The sequence below is a fragment of the Dermacentor albipictus genome, chromosome 1, assembly GCF_038994185.2.
Source record: "Dermacentor albipictus isolate Rhodes 1998 colony chromosome 1, USDA_Dalb.pri_finalv2, whole genome shotgun sequence".
NCBI classification, from domain to species: Eukaryota; Metazoa; Arthropoda; class Arachnida; order Ixodida; family Ixodidae; genus Dermacentor; species Dermacentor albipictus.
The window spans coordinates 356013378-356036361 of record NC_091821.1 but is presented as its reverse complement, the minus strand read 5'-3'; the positions used below and the strand labels follow the sequence as shown (position 1 = coordinate 356036361).

The 22984-nt window shown below is 46.3% G+C and overlaps 1 protein-coding gene across 1 annotated transcript in view; it reads right to left on the bottom strand.

Moving 5' to 3' along the window:
- The window catches only part of LOC135902317 (carboxypeptidase N subunit 2-like), a 164725-nt gene that overhangs the window by 53523 nt on the left and 88218 nt on the right, over positions 1 to 22984 (bottom strand). The window contains exon 2 of the mRNA XM_065432293.2: positions 19902 to 19979. The gene's annotated coding sequence lies outside the window, so the exon portion shown is untranslated. The remainder of the gene's footprint in view (positions 1 to 19901; positions 19980 to 22984) is intronic.

Below are 22984 nucleotides of genomic sequence, written 5' to 3'. Positions count from 1 at the left end.
TGACGCAGCACGGAAGCTCCGCCTACTTCCTCGGCAGTACACCGCGTCGAAATGGAATGAGCCACATTTAAAAAATACGCGACTGGATTCCCTTGATCTCACATTAAGTCTTAGAGCGCCATCACAGCTTCGCCGTGGAGATGCCACGCTCTTGTATCGACTGTGGTTGGGCGTTGCCTTCACCAAAGCCTATGCATTCCGCATATGGATGACCCTATGCGGCCATGACGAATCAACTGACCATATTTTGTGCGCTTGCCCGCAGTACAGTCCGCAGAGGGAATGCCGTCGCCACGAACTTGACCAACTGGACGACCAACCGCTATCGGGAAAAAGAATTCTACACCACCGAAGGGACCTAACGTCACAGAAGAAGGCCGTGCAAGCGCTATTGCGCTTTCTGCGAGCTACTGGCCTTTGCGAACGTCTTTAACTGGAACGCCTTTTGTGTTTGTGTGTGTGCCTCCGTGTGTGCGTGCCTTTTCTTGTTTTTTTAACGTTTCCCTCTCTGTCCTCTTCCTAACCCTTATCTCCCAACCCCAGTGTGCGGTAGCAAACCGGAGACTGATATCTGGTTAAGCTCGCTGCCTTTCCTCTCTCTCTCGCTATATATATATATATATATATATATATATATATATATATATATATATATATATATATATACATATATATATTTCAACCAGCGAGTGAAGACCGTATGACCGTTCTTTTTGTGAGACCAACCAAACAGTTCTGCGGATGCCTGCAAGCTGAAGGGAAGTGCATGAAAAGCAAAATTCTCGTCCACCGAAATTGCAATACGAAGCTCCAAATTAAACTCATACTGGTTACCTTAAACTCGTATGGGTTTCCTTTGTAGCTTCTTGCTAGAAGTCGGGTGGATGACCACATTCCCCATTTCATTGTCAGACATGGTCACTTCAAGAAAGCGCGAAGTTTTGTAACGTAAGTTGAATCATGGCCCAACAACACAGCAATAATAATTCATGTTTCAAGTCATCTCTGGTTTTCCGAGCGAAGTGGTTTCTTCTAACTCGAGGGGGTACGGGGATTGAAAGAAGAGGATGAGGGGGAATAGTAGTGCAATATAGATGGAAAATAAATCTTATAAAGGCAGTAACGAAAGAGGAAAGCGTTTTCCAACTATACTTACGCGGGCCGTCTAGATACACGCTGACAGGAACTCTAAACTCAGGGTCAGTTTCGAAACCGTTGGTGAATGGCAAGCCGTGATATTTAATTTCGCGGCCATCTCGAGATTTGTTCCGGTTCGTCAGAGCGCGGGCTTCCAGCGAGCAGCGCGAGGCTGCTGCGGGAGGCGCGCTGTCCGATCAGTCTTGCACGATTCGATTGGTACGACTTGGCGCGGATCCAGGCTGCCGGTCGGCGTCACAATAATAAGCGAAAGTTTTGCCCGCCGCGTCGCTGGCCCAACGACAGAGGGGAGCAAGGAATCGGGAAACGAGGAAAATGGGCGGTCACGACGATGAAGGGACGTATAGGAAGAGAGGGCGGTGATGGGGAGCTGGCTGCTGTCATATACGGTTGGAGAAACGCGCTGAAATAGCGGTCCGTGTCAGCTGACACAGGGCGTTGGCGGGAAAAGGAATACACAAAAGAGGGAGAAAAGACGAGAAAGGAAAGAGAGCAATCAGCGCAAAGCAACAAAAAGGGAAGCCTCCTTGCGCGGGTCGGACGTGGCCTGCAATAGGCATTTAGGCACGCCGGTCAGAATGCCGGGCATTTCTGGCATGGACGCTAAGAAAAAGCTGGAACAGAGGGCATACGGGGGGGTGGGGGGGGGAGGGGGCGGGCTGGGTGTGGCGAAGGTTGGCGCAGCTCGATGTGGCGTACGTAAGGGGCATGCCGGGTTGTGCGCTGGTAAAAAAAAAGGCGAGTGTGCGCGGAGGAAAACGAAGATGGCAGGCGAGGGGGAGTCCGGGGGGCGAAACCAGAATGGACGGATCATTCGTTCCGCCAGATCGGAAGTCAGATGGCGCGCTGAGCGGCATCGCGGAAGCGCGAGCAATGCGCCGTGACGGTGCGGCAACAGCGGTGGCGGCGGCCGACACACGCCCGTGTGGATCGCGCAAACGCGGAATCGCGCCCGCCTGCGTGCCGACGATGACTCGTGCCTTGGCGGGCGAGCGCCCGCGCGCTGAGGGTTCCGCGAACCGAAAGATCCGCCAGGCGGACGGAACGCGCCGCTCCTCTCTTTCAAGGGCGGGAATTCGGTTCCGCTCGGCCGTGCAACGGGCCTTCGTGTGCTTGCGCTGGTCGGCGCACACAACGCGAGGTCAAATGGACAGGTCGATTGGCCCAATCAGAGCAGATGCAACGGAGCGGCACTCTACTCGGTTTGCTGCGATCCGCAGGATTAATTTATGAAAGTGCTGGTAGTCGTACCTGCGTGCGCAGCACACTGTGATATTTGATAACAGGACACTGCAGACGCCAGCTGCCTTCTGCTGTCGTGGCGATAATTGCCAGCTAGCCGTTTACGAAATTGTCGTTTCCCAAACCGTGAACTGAACAGGCGTTATATAACAGACAGATAAAGGCTTCGGTCTTGATTAAGAGCGTTCGTTTTTCATGTTGGACCGTAAACGAACGGCTTGGCAACACTTTGCGCACGTACTGAAGCATTCTCCTCCTACGCCCTCCTTAAGTGCCTACCACTGTGTATGGCCTAGCAAAGCATCGAATTCTTGCACAGAATCACAAAGCAGAGGCTTAGTGCCCGCTTCCACTCGCTCTGTAAACCAAGGTGTTTCTGCCTGATCAGTCAGCGCCCAGAATATATGCTGAGTAAATGGACATTCGTCGATGAGCGCCCATGCATCGGCGAAAGCCGATGAATAAAAGGCATTCGCCTTTTGCTACGACTAATTTAGTCGTCGCACGATCCTTTAACATACAGCTATGGTAGCCCTTAGTGCGTTGACGCTTCTTCCAGATTTCAAAGAGCAGAGAGAGGGAAAAGTCAGTGGCAATTTATTATTATTATTTATTATTATTTCTTTTGAACAGATTTGTACAATTAACAGGAAAGGGAAAGCGCTGAGCAGGCAGGCAACTGCCACCGGAAGGGGCACAACGCCTGCTAGTGAATGCGAGAGAAATGCGTGAGCTTTATGTCGCATGTCCTTGAGGTCCCGGACCCATGATTTATACCGCGCTCGCCATATAGCAGAGTGTGTGTGTGTATACATATATATATATATATATATATATATATATATATATATATATATATATATATATATATATATATACCGCCAACCAGGAGACCAAGGACAGCATTAGTAATATTACTTGCACTTAATAATTGCATTCAAGACATGATAAATCAATCGCACGCGTATTCCGAAGACGTGGCATCGTTACCCGCCTGCGACAAGTTGTTTTTCATCCATTTTGATTGCCAATTACTTATCATTTCTTTAATTAAATTAGTAAGTGCAAGTAACTATCGCGATGTTGTCCTTGGTGTTGTCAGGATTGGGGGCTCAATCCCATCGTCCGTGGTCCTTTGCCAAGATTGGAGTACGGCATGAATTCGAAGGTAGCTGGCCCATGCCGTCGTCCAACTTATTTACGCTGAGATCGTTGATGAAGTGAAGAACTGTTTCTCATCGAGAACTAGGAAAAAGGGGTTTATTTACAGAAATTAAATCAGTCTAACATGACTGCTTGAGAAAAAGAGTAACAGTCCAACATGACTGTATGAGAGAAGTGACTCAGTCTAACATGACTGCTCAAGAGAAGTGTCCTCAGCATTCGCACAACCACAGTTTTTATACACTCGATCCGCCGGTCATACGACGCGGCGACTGTTCGTTTACTCATCACCAACTCGCCGCTGCTCTGCAGATCAGTTTACGTACACAAAGGCAACCGCGCTCTGAGGCCCGACGACGGCGTTGGCGGGGTGCCGAAGCGTGAGACGCACCAAAATACGTTGTCCCCACGGCAGCTTGTCCATGCGTGTCAAATCAGCTCCGCGTTGGGGAACTCCGGAATCATTGTTCACACACGCCGAACTAGTTCCGTCACAATGTCGATGGGGCGGGTGGAAGGCGGCGGATTCCAGCGCAAAGGCCGCTTCTTTGAACGCCTCCCAGCTGCAGCGACGGAGAGGGAGAGGTGCGCGTCGTGTCGCCCTGTCGTAACTGTGTGGCAATCTTGTTTCGCAGCTCGCCATTCTTGACAGTGTCTGTTTGTTGGCTTCTTGTGATATAATTAATCAAAATCGGGCCCCTCAGTTCCCATTCTTCTTGCTCATATATATCTTCCACCCATCGCAGACTTCCCACATACACTTTCTTTCCAATAAGATGACGAGTTGGGCTAGTTGGTCGACATGTCTTCCGTGTCCACGTCTTAGGTACGCTCCAATCTAACTCAGATATGAACTTTTTTTCCAGTCTGACACTCCTGATGCTAAAGCTCCAGCATGATGTTAACGCATTGAAGATGTCTCCCGAAATTCAGCCTCGATTCATCCCTATTTATCAAAAAAAAATAGAGAACATCGTCAACGGCCGTTCATACGGCGCCGAACTGTTTGGCCAAGCGCAGAAAACATTTGGGGCTTCCTCGCGTATCTGTCACCCAGTTCGCGTTTGGATACGCCGTGCATCTCCTCCGCTCTTTGCCTCCGACGTTTGGGGGCGCTGCGGTGCGTTTTCAGAAAGGCCGCGTTTCCCGCGATATGCTAGCGGCTTGGACCATTGTTGCGTCGTGCGGTTTCATTGCGACGGCAAATATGGGGTCACACGGAGCGCGTTCGCGCAGCCGTTGCAGTCGGCACTGTCGTGCTGCAGCGGCATCGACGGCGCATGCGCGACCCGCGTGTTGCGATTTAGCAGGTTTCCAGATACGGCGACAGATCCGCAGTGTTCTTGGCTCCAAAAATGACGCAGCCAGGTGGACTCGCCGTCACGTTGCGCTGAATACGGTCAGCAACGCAGGGACAGGGTTTTTGCCTTTCTTTGCTGACGTGAGCATCGTGGGCACGAACAATGGGAATGTATACGCAGCTCACGGCAGATAATTGGGTCGTGTAATGTGATTAGCGAATTCACGTGCCTAGAATGGAACCAGATGACGCAGGACAGGCGTTAGTGCTGCTCGCTGGGAGAGGCCTTCAGTGGAAACGAAATAGGATAATGATGACGAAACAGCGAGTCACACATTCGGCTTCGCATTTCAGGGGCCCAGACCAGTTGCCTCAATCTCATTTGCAGCGACGCCGACAAAATTGCCTGTTCGTGGGCACTGAAACACTGACTGAAAGTTTTAATAACCAGTCTGTATTTAGAACTATGTATTGCATACATGCAGGCAGTAACAAAAGAGCGGGATTAAGAAACAAATCCATAACGCCATTTGAGAGCTATCCAAAGTTTAATCACCTAAAAAGACCCCCCAAAAAAGGCTAAAATAAACAGAACAGCAAATGTGCTATAAATATGGTGATTCAAGTATACCTGTACATGTACTGTGTGACCTATAACGTGCACCCGTACTTACACATGGCGAGTAGGCTGCGATGGCTTCGAAGTTATTTTGCTACCGTCGTTATTCCTGTGAACGTAATAGCTCTACATATATATTTTTTTTACCCTTTTCCAGCAATAAAGGCGCCAGCACGTCGACGGCTCTCGCCTTTTACGACCTTTATGCAAGCGAAGGTGCCATTGGCCATTCGTTCGGTGCAGGTCATTTATATTAAGGAGCCGTCAAAATTAGGGCGCGCTTAAGTGACAAGTTTTTGACTGCAACGACGTTCTTTTTTTTCCACCCTCGAGCGCATGGCCCTTCTAATGCACCACAGCTGGCCGTTATACAAACAAGAGTGCTTTCCGTCATTTTTCGCTACATCAAACTCTCTCACCCGGCAAAACAACGCCACGCAGCCCGTTTTGTTTCGCATGTGTGCGTCTTTTTTTCTCGTCTTCTCGCGCAGTTCTGACGCCAGGGTACGTCGTAAAGCGGCCGCAAGTAGCGAGCATAAATTTATGAACTGCGCAGTATGGGCGCGCGTTTAACGGCTGCGCCGAAGCAAAGAATGGATCATCACGCGAGTAATGGGAGGAAAATAAAGTGTAGCCCTCTTTTGGGAGGGGGGAGAAGGGGGGCAGCGCGCTAGTCAAATGCTGCCTGCCTTGCGAAGTGGAAGGCGCGCATACGCGTTCCGCCATAGTGACTTATTTCATGGGGTCCTTTACGAGAAAACCGTAAATCCGACTCTCTTTGTGTATGTGTGCGCGTGCGTGTTCGTTTCCACAATCTGCGTGCACGCAGCGTGCGTGGCCTCTCGGTCAGGGTTCGCTCCTTCAGTATTCGAGCGTTACTTTACCAAAATTTTCTAGTACCTTTACTTGTCCGTTGTTGCAGCTAAACTATAATAATCTCCCACGAGGATTTGTTGCTCGTGATGCGAGCTAACAGGCCCTATATGTCTAGAAGTCGAACATTTCGTAATAGGCCATATACAGACTATCTCCATCATAAAGTGCGAGAAAGAGACAGGGCGGCGATGGCAGTGGGACATATTTTGCTGCGGGCACCCTAACTGTCCGGTCCATGGCGAACACGTGTGTTATTGCGCAACAAGGAAAAAACCTCACAAAGATGTCTCTCTCACTTGATGACTTAGGTTTAGCTTGCTTAACTGGACGAGGACCGGCGTATTCAGCAGGACACGTATGAAGACCACACGTACTACGCCTGCTACCATGAAGAGCGCCTGCTACCATGAATAGCGAATAGTCTAACAGTGGGCGCGCAACATGTGATAATGTTTTTTTAATGAAACGTATGGAGAGATTGCGCAAATTTAGCGCAATGGATCGGTCTTTTTCTAGAATCGCCTTAGTCATTTCTGCCGTATTTATCACAATCAACTTCAACGGTAAATGCCTTCCTTATATGGCACACCTTTAGCAGACTTAGATGGCGTAAATGGAACGCAACTGTACATACTTTCTTAGTTGCGCCGACAGTGTTTGACATATTCCATTAATCATTTTGTTTTCTTTTACAGCGGAGCTCTTATACGCTAGTTTCTGGCGGTTTGTGTGCGTAGGCAAAAAAGATGGCGGCCACCCAAGAGATAAGAGAGCTTAAGCATAAAGCAAGAGCGTATCGCCGGGAATGCCCCAGCCGCGCCTAATGGCGAGAAGTGTCACATCGTAGTCTAACTAAAAGATATCGTAATAAAAAAAAAGTAAAACTGGAATAGACACTGCTTACTATGAAGTGCGGTTTGACGTCACGGGCTCTATAGCGAAACCACGTCACCCTATCTCAGTTTCCTTCCACCCGTGCATTGGATAGGTCGCGTGCGGCGAGGACTGCGGAAGAACAGCGCGCCTACGAAGAACACCGTCGTGGAAAGAAGCGCGAATGTGCGCGGCGACGGCGGGCACGTAATACGGACGAAGATCGTGCCGCAAACGTCAGTTGTATGCACCTTTGGTTGAATCACCCCTACCGACTCCACTTCCATTGTTATTGTGGGTGATTAAAAAAACATAGACATATCTCGGCCAGACGGAAAGTGGTTCGTGGCGTCTCTCTCGGAAAGGTTTGGCATTCAATGTCACACAAACATCAGAGTGCCCACGACGCGTCATCGGTCGTGTATGCAGACCTCACATTGGCCAAGAGCCTTTACAGTGTCGCCATAGAGCTACTGGCCGTATATCACAGTGATCATAAAGCGATAGTCACCTTGGTAACCAAATATTAAATCCAAGAAAAAGCAAACGAAAGAAGGTTACAACTCAAAAAAGGCTTTGAGTATGCAATTTAATAGAGTAACTTTAAAAATTGTGTAAAAACGAAATTCATTGTGGTATTTGTCTTTTATTTTGAATCAACGTGTTTATTATCCACATATTCATCGCCTTGTATACAGCTCCGCTGCTTATCCACCTTCATAAATGGAATAGCTCTGAATTTATTTCCTTTTCTAATTTCTTTTCTTCTTCAAGGAGCGGAAGGGTGCGGTGGGGTCGGCGGGAAGGGGGTGAACTGGGTGCGGCGGCTTCAGCCATGAGAGTTGTGTAGGTTATAAAGGAATCACGATGCACTGCGTCTTTCCCTTTTAACTGTACCACGTCGACCAAGCATTCAGCTTGTCTGAATTCCCCGCTGACTTAAATTTCAATGGGACAAAAGTACAGAATTGGTATCTTCTCATCATGCCGGCATACTTACCGAAAGCTAAAGGAGTAAATATTGAGATCCCCACCCCCCCACCCCGCCCCCGCTTTCCACAATTCGGCACAGGCCTCATGGTTTTAGATACCAGGGTAGAAGACCTTCATGTCAACTAGCGAAAGAAGCTCCACAGTTCGTCACACCTCTGTCCAAGCAATGTAGCCGGCTGTGCAACTCGCGCAGTCAGACTAGCTTACTTTTTATATTTTTCGTCACTCCAATCGCTTTTTGATTGACCAGTATCAAACTGCCATTTGCAATTCGGCGCTTTCGCGTCCCCCGCTCCATCCCGACAGTGCGTTTTCGCAAAGCTTCGCTATAGTTTTTCGTCACACTGTACAAATGACGCACTCACTCGCTTTGGTTTTTTTTTTCGGACATTTCTTCAGCACTCCATTTTTGTGATCGGCTTTATTTCGTTCGCGTTCTTTTACTTGGCGTAGTAGAGAAGTATGCGCCCGTAACTCGGCGGCAGCCTCCCTTTCGAGAAGCCGGCGGAAAGCGTCCGATTCCAGTGGAGAAAACGACAATTTAATTTCTTCGCGTCTGTCAGCCAGCGCCACTCTTATCGTACAACTCTCGCCGCATTAGAAGCTCCATTTGCCTCGTGATATTGTCTTCAAGCTCATCGGGCCCGATTCCTCGTAAGCCTACTTCCTCTTCTGGACAACTCTTAGCTCGACGCCGCCGGTTCTTTCTTTTGCAATTCTTCCTGGTTCTTCGTCGGCTATTTCAAAACTTTAATCAACCTGCGAGTCTCCTGCGACTGCTTAGAAAGACATTATTGCTTGGGGAAAAAAAAAGAGCGGCGTTGGTTTGTTCGAGGGAAAAGCAAAGGGAGGCTTGCGAGACTCACGGCGTCGTCATCGATCAAATGAACTATAGCGTGGGCGCCGCCCATTCATATCTGCTCGTTCTTCGATGCTGTGCACTTATTTCGGTTTTGTCAAAGCAGGGAAACGTTACTGCCCGAAGAAATTTAGATTAGTTCCAAACTTGTGATTGATTGAGCCGCTCGCACGGATGAATTCGATGAAACTCGCGCTGCATTCGAAGTTTTCTCGCGGACGGGCCTTCTTTTATTTCTTCGCAACATTCGACAGTGAGTAAAACGTCAAATTTTTCTGATCAAACTACCGCTATCAGAGAGGGTTCTCAAGGAAGTGCAGTTTTATCGTAACCATGTAAACATAGCGGTGAGAAGGGTCGATGTGTATGACAGCTTGATAATGGGATATTGCGAATACATTCGCACCTTCGAACAGCTGCGATAAGCTGCAATGAAAAGTGGTGATACCAGCGACATCCTATACTTGGTTATTACTCTTCCAACTGCGTATATGTCCTGAAAAGATGGCATTGAATAATGAATGTTGAATAAATGTCTCAGAAATGAACCTTTGCCATATGAGTGCTCAAAATGCATCCATCATTGTCCAAATGTCTGCATAAACAAAAGGCACCAAATTTTGGGCATCCCATTCTATCGCGACCTGTCATGGAGCCCCACCTAGCTTATTATACCAGAAAACAAACAAAGAAACTAACAAACAAACAATTTGACTTCTATTGCGAACGTGTTATTTAGCTGCTGGAGAATGAGAGCGGTCACCCGTGACTTAAATATTGGAGCAGCACAGAACATTAATTGTTAGATTTATCCTCTAGGGCATCGCAGTGTTGGAAAGCACATGCAGAAATGATGTCCGCGAAAGACAAAGCGTAAAAGCTCATGAACATCGCATTTGTATTGGGTTTCTCCAGTGTACTTCTACAGTTGCAATAATCGCCATTTACTGGGACAATAAACGTAGCCCCTGAAACGATTATAATTAATATCAGGCATTTGTACAGTGTCGAATTCGACCGCGTATATTTCCCGCAAACACGAAGATCCCACGATGTCATCATCATCATCATCATCATCATCATCATGATTACGCGCACTGTAGAGCAAAGGCATCTCCCATACTTCTCCAACTACCCCGCTCATGTGCTAATTGTGGCCATGTCGTCCCTGCAAACTTCTTAATCTCATCCGCCCACCTAACTTTCTGCCGCCCCCTGCTACGCTTCCCTTCCCTTGGGATCCAGCCGTAACCATTAATGACCATCGGTTATCTTCCCTCCTCATTACATGTCCTGCCCATGCCCATTTATTTTTCTTGATTTCAACTAGGATGTTATTAACTCGCGTTTGTTTCCACACCCAATCTGCTCTTTTCTTATCCCTTAACGTTACACCCATCATTCTTCTTTCCATAGCTCGTTGAGTCGTCCTCAATTTAAGTAGAACCCTTGTCGTAAGCCTCCAGGTTTCTGCCCCGTAGGTGAGTGCTGGTAAGACACAGCTATTATATACTTTTCTCTTGAGGGATAATGGCAACCTGCTGTTCATGATCTGAGAATGCCTGCCAAACGCACCCCAGCCCATTCTTATGCTTCTGATTATTTCAGTCTCATGATCCGGATCCGCGGTCGCTACCTGCCCTAAGTAGACGTATTCCTTTACCACTTCTAGTGCCTCGCTACCTATCGTAAACTGCTGCTCTCTTCCGAGATGCATTTTCCCACGATGTATTTTCCAGTAAAGGTGCGACTTACCGGGCCTCGCTAGCACCCCGTTTCCCGCCGACATCTCGATAATTGAATGCTTTGTGATGCTTCGGGAAACCTTTCGTACATCTTGGCGCTTCGTCATATTCTCACTGTGTGCACTTAAAGCTACCGGATTGAGCCACCGTCTGTGATTCGGACTGAGTGACCGAATCATATCCTCAGTGGACTTTCTCTTATTCTTTCAATCTTTCCGTGCCCTTTTCTCTTACCCCAGTGTAGGGTAGGCAACCGGCCTCCGTCCCGGTTAACCTCCCTTTTCATTTATCATTTGCTCTCTCTCTCTCTCTCTCTCTCTCTCTCTCTCTCTCTCTCTCTCTCTCTCTCTCTCTCTATATATATATATATATATATATATATATATATATATATATATATATATATCCACATGGTTCTGCTACTGCAATCAGCTCATGCGCTAATGCAGTCTTTCCAGCAAGATCGTCGTCTGGCGTGTTTGACTTCTCCCACACTACAAATCGACTGGATAAGAACTTTGGGATCTCGGAGGCTTTGTATGTTGCAAGCATCAGCAGTCACCAAACACTGGTGCTCAAATAATGAGATTCTAAGACGTCTTTGTTTTCAACAGTCTACGATCATCCCTGCAACAGCCCTCGCAAACACCTAATTTCCGAAACAAGAGAAGCTTACCACTGCGCTGTTAAAAATTGAAACACCTGTGAAGAACGAGGTCGCACCTGCGATCGTGATCAGCGACGCGGACATGGTGAACGTCGGGTAACGGGCATCGGTCGAACAGCTGACAGGGCCGAAGATGAGTCGTAAGAGCTGCAAAATGGTCTTGACACGCCTGTATGACGGGACGTTACAGGTGATGCGGCACCAGTCGATTGAGCCCGTCGACAAAAGCTGGTGATGGTAGCAGTGTAGCCACAGGCAAAGCATAATGGCCGATCATCGGACGTACGACACGAGTTTGCGATGGCAGGTCCAGTCGAGGTCGCTGGACGAGGTGGACGCCCCGTCCTCGCGTACGACGATAGCTAATCCTGCTCGTTGTTGTCATTTGCGCCGCTGAAAGCAGCAGGGTCCCTTTGGCGGAGCACACCGGACCACACGATCGATCGAGGAGCAGGTGCCTGAAGTGATGGGTTCCACGAGTATAGGGTAGCAAACCAGGTGCCAACCTTTAATCTCACTGAATTTATTTCTCTCTCTTCTTCTGCATCTCTGGTTTGGACAATGGTAAAAGTCAGCTCAGTTCTTGTTTCTCCTGCTTACTTTCGGCTTGCATTCCACAGGCGTGGTTTGAACTAGTAGCGCATGAGCTCCTGTCACGTAGTGCTTATTTCCTGCTTCTCCACTGCGTTGCACAACTTTGAGAAAGGAGTGCGTTAAAGCATTTCCTGCTCAGTAGTATAACGAGGCAGGTCTTGCTCTCGCACGAATCTGTAAATGCCGTGACAAACATATTTACTCACGATCGTGAGCGCAGGGGCTGACGTGCCACTCGGTAAATCAAAATTCTTCCCACCGCAATTGTAACGCGCTAGAAGATGAAGGCACACTGACCCGAAGCTCAACTCGTTCTTGAAAAGCGCAACCGCACAGAACGGCGTCACGCCCGACTCGACGTTGTCGCAAGGCACGATGCCAAGTGTTGCCAAGTTTGCAAAGCAGAGGAGAGCGAGAGGAAGTTCAGGAAGCGAGTTGGAGGAGGTGCCGTCAGACTTTCGATCCACAAAAGGACGCCATCCACGCACACAGGCAGGCGTCGTCGCGAGCTAATGGCGTTAATGGTAATTCGAGCTCAGCTGCTGCCGACGCATCACCGTTAGCAAGGCACGCCATTTTTTTCTCCTTTAGCTGCTGTGTGCATCAACCTCCTTTCCTTACTTAGTTGCCATTTCTCTCCCGCGAGTCCTTGCGATAGCCGGACCAAAAGTGGCATACAGTCGCAAAGGCAGCAGAAAGAACCTGCGACATGCAGAAGAGTAAAACGAGGTGAGACGCTTTCCGACAAGCCTTGCCAGCCTTTTTGCTTTAGTGTCGCGATTTTCTTCACATATCTCATTTCGCTTTCCCTTACTCTCTCTTGCTCCCCACTTGTCGTGCTCCACGCTCGAGTAAACAATAATTAGCCGCACAGTCAGCAATAAAGCAAAGGCGCCATGTCCCATCAGCGCATGCGCAAAATGTCTGTCGCCAGCATCCCTCTCTGTACTTGCAGCGACCTTTTCCATTACCGTCTTTGTAGCGAGGCTAGTTTTTCTTTAATTTACGCCACGTGAAAAGAGAAGTTTTTGTCTTTTCTATTAGTTAATGGCAGACGCTTTCAGGTGTTGTAAGGGATCACTCCTTATAACGTTTTCAAAAATTTTGAGTATTGCAGCCAACGCGTTTTTCCTTAGTTGCTTTAAGGCAAACTACATCAAGACACACTGGACAACCAAATAAAAAAAAAACATTCTTTCCACACTCTTAACAATAACAGTTGAAAGTACAGCGTCCGTCCGTGCCTAACGCCTTTTCCTTGTGTGCGCATGCTTTGTGTTTCACTGGGCCCCCTTTTTCTCAAGTTTAACAATAACATTTGGCGTACTCTAACCACCCTCTCCCAACCTCAAAAAAAGAAAAACACTGAGAGAGAAAGCGAGAGCGGGCAGTTGCATAGCCATTTATTGAAATTAAATCTTTTAGGCACCAGCCGTGGTTGCTAAGTGTTGGGCTGCTGAGCATGAGGTCGCAGGATGGCATCCCGGCCACGACGGTCGCATTTGGATGGGGGCGAAATGCGACAACACCCGTGTACTCAGATTTAGGTGCACGTTAAAGAACCCCAGGTGGTCAAATTTTCCGGTGTCCATACGGCATGCCTCATAATCAGAAAGTGGTTTTGGCACGTAAAACCCCATAATTAAAAAAAATCTTTTAAGCTTAACTTGCACCGATATAAAAAAAAAGAAACTGAGAAAGCAGCGGATTGAAAAAGTGATATTGCCTCCCCAACTTTGACGCTGGCAAAAGATACCTTGTGACCGAAACGTCCGTGTTCCACCTCCTCCTTGGGGACCACTTGACGCCTATACCACAACGTGCACACTTACGCACCTGGTTTAAGTTTCAGTGGCAACGTACTTCTGGCCTGTTAAAAGTGGACCTTTTTTTTTTTTTGCGCCGCCACCAATCTCAAGAAATGTGGTGGCCTATGCCAACGCCTAATATCTTGCTCTGCGAAATAGTCTCGTTATACTTTTCAAATAAAAGAGAGCTCTTACTTCTATCAGTCTCTTAGACAGACATGGGTAGTAATATTTATTTCTTTATTTATTTATTTATTTATTTATTTATTTATTTATTTATTTATTTATTTATTTATTTTGTGATACTGTCAATCCCATCAGGGATTTTTACAGGAGTGGGTTAGAAGGGTCTGTAGACATAGTAGTACAGGCATATACATAAGAATACAAAAGGGCACTTGGCAAGAGTAGAGTTTCATGGACCTATGTTAAGAGCAATAATATGGCAAAAACATAACGCACAAAGAGCTTGTTTCAATGTCATATGATATTTTGCAAGAGACAAAAGAAGGATAAGCATATGGTTATACAATTAATAGCATCATACATCATTTCACATCACACATTTCCAAAAACATTTGACAATACAATGATAAAGACAATGATAACATATCATTTAGTAGTGATTGACAATACTGTTGCGCCAACTATTTCAACAAATTTGTCAACAGTAGTCTGAGCGACCAACGTCTGGGCTAAAGCATTCCAATCGCGAACTGCTCGCGGGAAGAACGAGAAGCTGAATGTATTGTTAGTGCAAGAATATTCTTGGAGTGTTAGGTGATGCTTGTGACGGGTTTCTCTGGATGTGTTATAGGAAATATAGGTGTTAGAATCCACATGTACCTTATTATGCAGGATGAGATACAAAAATTTGAGTCGGTACAGCATCGCACGACTGCTTAGTGTGTGAAGGCCGATTTTGTATAGCATCTGAGTAGGCGAGTCAGTGCGCCGAAATCGGTTACAGATAAACCGCGCGGCTTTTCGCTGGACAGCCTCAAGAGTGGCGATTTGATTTTGGGCAAAGGGAAACCACGCCACGTTCGCATATTCTAAGATAGGACGTATGATTGTAACATAGGCCAAGAGCTTAGCCTCCTTCGTAGAGTATTGCAGGGCCCGTTTTAAGAACATAAGCTTTCGCATCGCTTTGCTTGCTACGTACTCTACATGAGCCGACCATCCTAAGTCTGATGATATGATAACACCCAAGTACTTGTACTGAGTGACAGTGTTAGGTATAGTATTATCACAGCCGTATGAAAAAGTAAGCTTGGATTTCTTTTTTGTTACTGACATTGAAACTGTTTTATCGTAGTTGATGGCCATTTGCCAGTCTTCACACCATTGCACTATCCGAGAAAAATCCTTGTTAAGACTAATTTGGTCTTGCCGGTTTAGTACTTCTCTATACAGGACGCAATCGTCTGCAAATAACCTAATTTTGGATTCAATCTGATTAGTTATGTCATTTATGAACAAAATAAACAGGATAGGGGCCAAAACGGAACCCTGGGGTACACCAGAAAGTACTGGTACAGTTTCAGAAGCGTGGGAGCCTAACTGAACAAACTGGCGGCGGTCAGGTAAGTAATTGCTAATCCAACGAAAAATTGGCCCATCTCCTAGTATATGTTTAAGCTTTAGGAGTAGTTTAGCATGGCAGACACGATCAAAGGCCTTTGAGAAGTCTAGGTAAATAACATCTATTTGTGTCTGGTCGTTAATTGCTTTGGCGAAATCGTGTAATATCTCAACAAGTTGGGTAATGGTAGACAGACCAGTCCTGAAGCCATGTTGGCATGGATGGAGGACATTGTTTGCCTCAATGAACTGTTTAACGGATTTTAAGATAATATGTTCCAAGATTTTGCAGCATGTACATGTGATAGAAATAGGCCTATAGTTTGACTGACAAGAAATATTGCCTGATTTGTAGACGGGCACTATTTTAGCAATTTTCCATTCTGCTGGGATACATTGTTCAGAGATTGATTTATTGTAAATAAGGCATAAATATTTGCTTACAGGCTCGGCATAACGTTTCAGGAAACAGTTCGGGATTCCGTCAGGACCGTTGCACTTTTTATCATCTAAATTTAATAATAGTGCGAACACGCCTGCTTCAGTTACGACTGGAGCGCTCAGTGTTTCGTTGTGCTTTATATTTTCTGGCCTGTAAGCATGCGTAATGCCGTTGTCGGGGGTAAATACAGAATGGAAGAATGTGTTAAACGCTTCCGCTTGTTTCTTTTCTTCTGTCGGCGATAACGGTTTTGTACGGTTATCGTTTTGCCTGACATAACGCCAGAATTTTTGGGGTGAGTCTTTGATAAAGTTGCTAAGTGTTGTACAGCAGAAGCGCTGTTTTCCTACTTTTGTTCTTTCCTTTAGTAGTCTGTTTAAAGAGTTTATTTTTTGGCGGAAGTCTGGAACTGGGCATAATTTGTTAGATTTCCGCAACCTTTTTATTCTACGTTTGAAATGAATTACGTCATTTACAGACCAGTCCTGAAGCCATGTTGGCATGGATGGAGGACATTGTTTGCCTCAATGAACTGTTTAACGGATTTTAAGATAATATGTTCCAAGATTTTGCAGCATGTACATGTGAAAGAAATAGGCCTATAGTTTGACTGACAAGAAATATTGCCTGATTTGTAGACGGGCACTATTTTAGCAATTTTCCATTCTGCTGGGATACATTGTTCAGAGATTGATTTATTGTAAATAAGGCATAAGTATTTGCTTACAGGCTCGGCATAACGTTTCAGGAAACAGTTCGGGATTCCGTCAGGACCGTTGCACTTTTTATCATCTAAATTTAATAATAGTGCGAACACGCCTGCTTCAGTTACGACTGGAGCGCTCAGTGTTTCGTTGTGTTTTATATTTTCTGGCCTGTAAGCATGCGTAATGCCGTTGTCGGGGGTAAATACAGAATGGAAGAATGTGTTAAACGCTTCCGCTTGTTTCTTTTCTTCTGTCGGCGATAACGGTTTTGTACGGTTATTGTTTTGCCTGACATAACGCCAGAATTTTCGGGGTGAGTCTTTGATAAAGTTGCTAAGTGTTGTACAGCAGAAGCGCTGTTTTCCTACTTTTGTTCTTTCCTTTAGTAGTCTGTTTAAAGAGTTTATTTTTTGGCGGAAGTCTGGAACTGGGCATAATTTGTTAGATTTCCGCAACCTTTTTATTCTACGTTTGAAATGAATTACGTCACGTGTAATCCATGGGTTGTGCTTATTGGTGTTCTTTTGTATTTGTGGGACAAATTGCCTTAATCAGTGCATAACATGTGTTTTGAACAGCAACCAAATTTCGTCGATGTTGGCCGAGCCCTTTGAGATTAGCTCGTTAAAGTCGTAGTACTCGTGTGCAAGGTAGGTCATAATGGCGTCATCGTCTGCTTTGTTAAATGCGTACACGCGCTTTCTAGTGTTACGTTGGCGGATTTGGTTTGGAATGGTGAATGTGCAAAAAACCATGTGATGATCCGATAGTCCTTCAAGAATTTCGACTTTGTTATCTTCTTTGGAAAAGAAATCGCTTATGAAAATAAGGTCTAAAATTGAGCTTGAAGTGCCCTGGACAATATCGAAGCTCTGGCGGTATTTCAGTTAAAAGAATTAACATTGCCTGCTCTTCGCTTCAACAAAACGATAGGCTTTTAACAAGATGCATGTGTACATCTTCTAACATTTTACTGCACGAAAATCGAGCTGTGCCCGGAGGAAGTTTTCGTACCAGTGTTACCCTTACACCACTTTCCATTTCCACGTTCCAACAAACACAAACGTTAGAGAAGAATATGCAGGCATTATATAAACAAGCGCGCACGCACGCACAAAGAGAGAGGGAGAGAGAGAGAGAGAGAGAGAGAAGGGGGGGGGGCGTACATATCCTCCGATCATTTACAACATTGTCAAAACTGCTAGGAAATAGACAACTCCAGAGTTGATTGGAACTAGTCGTTAGAAGTGGCAGTAACACGCCAGGAACTCAAAGGATTACATTACAGCAAGATCGCTGCATAAAATGAAAGTTCGTGCAAGCGCACAGTCCAAACAGCGGAGAACGCAAGAACGAAGGGAATGATGACGGTGGCGCTGCCCGAAGAGTCGGTCAATACCGAAACCGCCCGGCGCTCCGAGCAAGAGTCTACGAGCGGGAAAGAGTCTAGCCGTGTTTCGGCTGCGTTTAACTGCGGAGCAGCTCTCGGGCCCCGGGGATCCTAAATTGCAGTGCAAACTGCGCGCGTCGGCAGCTTTTACAGTAAACAACGTCTCGCGACGACAGAGCGCTGTCCACGTGTGCGCCGGCGGGGAGGAGATCGCCCCGCCGACTGCGTTAATATATTCTCTGCTCCTTTTCGGAGACGCGGCGCCCGTTCCGTCTGCAACGTGTGCACAGCGCTTCGTTGTGAACATCTCCTCGGCGAAAGAACACACGTAAGCCACAACACCGTGCGCGCCATTCGCCGGAGCCTCTGCCGCCGTGCGTCATGGCTGCTGCTTTAATTGGATACCCCGTGTAGGCACAAAGTATCCGTTTGTTTGCACCGCCCCAGCTTTGCACGCGCAATGTTTTGTGACTTGTGTTACGGGACTACGAGCCTTGCTTAGACACTGCCAACAAAAGCTGCGGCCAAATCCTCATCTTCTGCATAAAACTCGATAGACCAGCTATAGAACTCGGGTAAGGAAACTGCAACGAAGCGTCTGCCCAACTTCTGCATATACCAGCTGCTTTCCGACAACTTGGTGGACGTAGTAATAAAACAGAAATAAAGGGATAACCTAGCACTGAGACTGATTGGCTACTCTTAGTAGGAGGTGGAGGAAAAAAATGAAAAGATTTGAAAAGGTTCCTACTGATGGAGGTTTCTTCCAATATGGTACACGTTTGAATTCGCGGATATTGATCACATCGCAGTGGTTTGAAAAGTAAAAGTTATCGACTCTGCAGTGTTTTCTTTTCCTTAAACACCCGAAGATATTAAGAGGCTTGTTTCTCATTATGAATCGCACGGCAAGCATCACCAAATGATTGATTACGTCTGGTTGAGCTATAGTTAGAAAAGAGAGGGATTACCTAGCGCTGAGACTTCTTCGCTACTCTAGCGGGAGTGGAGGAAAGGAATGAAAAAAGACTTGAAGATGTTCCTGATGATGAATGTTCCTTCCGAAATGGTCTACGTGTGAATTCGCGGATATTGGTTACATCTTAGGGCTCTGAAACGTAAAAGTGATCGACTCTGCAGTGTTTTCTTTTTCTTAAACCCCGGAAGATTTGAAGAGGCTCGTTGCTGATTACGAATCGCATGGCGAGCATCACCAAATAATTGATTACGTCTGGTTTAGCTATAGTTAGAAAAGAGAGGGATTACCTAGTGCTGAGACTTCTTCGCTACTCTTAGCTGGAGTGGAGGAAAGGAATAAAAAAAGACTTGAAGATGTTCCTAATTATGCACGTTCCTTCCGAAATGGTCTACGCGTGAATTCACAGATATTGGTTATATCTTAGTGTTTTGAAACGTAAAAGTTATCGACTCTGCAGTGTTTTCTTTTTCTTAAACACCCGAAGATTTCAAAGAGGCTCGTTTCTGATTACAAATCGCATGGCGAGCATCACCAAATAATTGATTACGTCTGGTTTAGCTATAGTTAGAAAAGATAGAGGGATTACCTAGCGCTGAGACTTCTTCACTACTCTTAGCTGGAGTGGAGGAAAGGAATAAAAAAAGACTTGAAGATGTTCCTAATGATAGATGTTCCTTCCGAAATGGTCTACGTGTGAATTCGTAGATATTTGTCACATCTTAGCGTTTTTAAACATAACAGTTATCGACTCTGCAGTGTTTTCTTTTCTTAAACACCCGAAGATTTTAAAATGCTTGTTTCTGATTACGAATCGCACGGCGCCCATCACCAACTAATTGATTACGTCTGGTGCTGCTAAAGTTGTTCATTTTAGTTTTACCGTGCAAAGCCTCCTTACCTATGGGAATGCGGGCATTGCTCGTTCCGCACCGTCAAGTACTCAGCCCGAAGTTCACTTTTCCAGAGAACTCGAATCCTGTGCATGAGAGGAAAGAAAGAAAGACATTTTAGAAATCTGAATCAAAGCCCGAGGCAGCACTTCTAATAAAGAACACAACACTCTGCTGACCTTATCTTTTTTTTTTTGGCTATGAAATGTCGCTACAAGCGTGAGAGAACGCAACAATGTATGTTAGGGCAATAAGTTGTCCTCGACAATTGTGAACATCCGTAGAACGCCCGGGAAAAATAATGAAAGAATTGCTCGTTATTGTCAGTTGACAGTGTCGTTTTTGGCGTACGCCCGCTCGGCAGTTTTCCAGCGTTTTTCCTCATGTTGTGCAATACCAATGCGTCTTAATTAAAGATGCTACCAACACCCTCACATACTAATACTACGTTTCTGGCGTTTACAACCTGTAGACCATGGCCGCCAGTACCTTTGCGAGCTGGGAAATCTATTTAACAGAGCAGAACAAAACAGTGATCACCGAAATGGCATAGGAAGAACGCATGCCTACTACTTCCTGGCCTGGTAGTACAATGCCACTGTTTTTGGTCTGGCCGGTCTCCTTTGTAATACACCGCCTAGTACCATTAGCGGCCTTTAGGTATGCAAATGAGCACAATACATTGTACGTCGGAGGCATTTAGTGCCTCTCTCTCTCTCTCTCTCTCTCTCTCTCTCTCTCTCTCTCTCTCTCTCTCTCTCTCGTTAGTTGTTTCAAATCCAAGTAGGGTATCGTGTACCACCATTCAGAACATGGAAACACTGAGAGAAAAGCATTCTTACCGGGGACTTAGAAAATTGAAGTCGCACTGTGGAGAGACTGGCATGCCGACACAAAGCCGCTTGGGAGCAATCGAACTCGACAGTAAGCGAGCCAACTTAGGTCTTCGCTACGCTTTAGTGACGCAACTGTTAGAAGGTTAATGAGAACAGGGCGCGTCGAATGTTTTAGGTTAGTTAACAGAAGACACGATGCCACATAATGCGCACAATGAACTTATAGCTTCTAGTCTGTCTATTGCTCGATTTCTCATAGCAACTCACCTTCGTAGTTTATTACGGTGAAGGTGGCGAGGGGGAGGAAGAGGACTTTAAAATTTCGTTGAAGTATTTGATAGATTTTCTTTTCAAACGCAAACAGAGGCGTATTTTGCCAATATTAGTTGGCGCCACTTTCGCAAGGATCTCTTTACTCAGTCCCAGAAACGTCGTCTGCTAACAGTGTGGGAATTCCTTACAGATGCGGACCTCATCAAATTGACCTGACCGGACCTGAGCGCATATATAGTGCAACCACTAGCCTGATACGCTATCCGTAGGGCCATGCCATTCACAACTATAAGACTTCACAACTAAAGATTAATTAATTGAATGATTCAATGATTCATTCATTGTAAACAAGGTACTTTTCAAATGCACTAAGCTAGGGGCAGCATGTCTACAGTCGGGCACTCAAGTCTGTCGCCTTCAAGTACTGAACAAGCACTCGATTGACTTTCTGGGCTGATGAACTGTGAGGCCAGGCTGCCAAGACATTTGCTTCTTTAAATGGCTTTAAATGGCCTATTGTCCAGTGTATTCAGTGCACACTGGAGAGTCTGACATTTATTATCGAAGCGAGAACAGTGGCACAGAAGATGACTGATGATTTCTTCATGCTTACACTTAGCGCAGATGAGTGAGTCCACCATTCCAATACGATAGTTGCAGGAGTTTAGTGAATGCTACTCCTAACCACAGCCGACAAAGCAGTGTTGCTTCACTTCGTGAAGGGTTTGTTGGTAATTTCAATTTCAATGATGGGTCGAGGCTGTATAATTGACGGTTAGAGTTCTACGCAGTATGCCAGTATATCTTTCAGTCATATCTTACACAATGCTCTCTCTCGAGGCGTGGCACAAGTCCATATTCCAATATTTCTGGCTTCCTGGCTTCAAAAATCCAGCGTCCAACGTCGGGCCTCGTTTCGACAAAAAGAATTTCGAGCCACCCATACCCTCGCCCTCCATGTAGCGCAAGGGAGTTACTGAACTAATTGAATTCCTCACGATAAACTACGTAGAAACATCGTAAAGTACAACTTGCGCACAACCCAGAGACACGATAACGTCGGATTGTAATTTGAATATACGAGAAAACATAATTCCGTTACCCGAAAACTCAAACAAACCCTATTTCGAGCGTTTCTACCAATCATAAACCGACCACGGCGTCCGCCATTTGCGCACGCCGACGCGCAAATATCTTGGAGGCCACGGAGCGGCGCGCCCCGTTCCTTGCAACACCTCCAGATGACGCTCGCCTCCACCGCATCGCGGTCAATGCAAGAGGCGGCGTTTCTACCACAAAGCCCGCCTTCGTGCGTAGCGTTCCCCGCCCGCATTTCCCGGTAAGCGTTACGGTTACAAATGCTACAGTTCCCGGGAAGCGTGAGAAGCAGTCAGGGACCTTCGAATGCTATCGCGTTCCACTCTTAAAGGCCAAGCCTTAAGCTTCTTCCAAATTTTTTTCATCGCACTGCGTAAGGTAGCAAAGTGACTGCCTTTCGCATGATTAAGCGCCATCTCCTTTCTAGTTACTCTATCTCTGCCTCTTCCTCTCTCTTTTGTCCACGCGCTTTGTTATCTGCCTCCGTCGTGCATTGATCGTCCCACCTAATCGCAGATTTGTTTAGTCTGTTTGTTCCACTGCGTTTATTCTCGAATTACACGTTACTTGATTTCCTTGTTAACAATGATGTCGGTGGTCCTTACTGCTAGCGTTGTCTTACTGCCTAAAATTTAGTTTAAAGAAGGGTCCATTTCCTGTCGAAAGAAAGCGCACACACGCACGGAAAGTAAATAAAACAAATAGCGCGGCCCATAAATGGGCGTCACCCTTTCGGTTCTTCCCTCTCGCCTGAACCCGTAGCCTGTCCAATGCGACAAAAAAAAAAAGACCTATATATATGGGAATGGATACAGACCAGAAAATGGGCGCGCGCGCCGTGGCGGCGAAACGTGCCCCGACTAGAGGTCACATTCGCGAGGCTC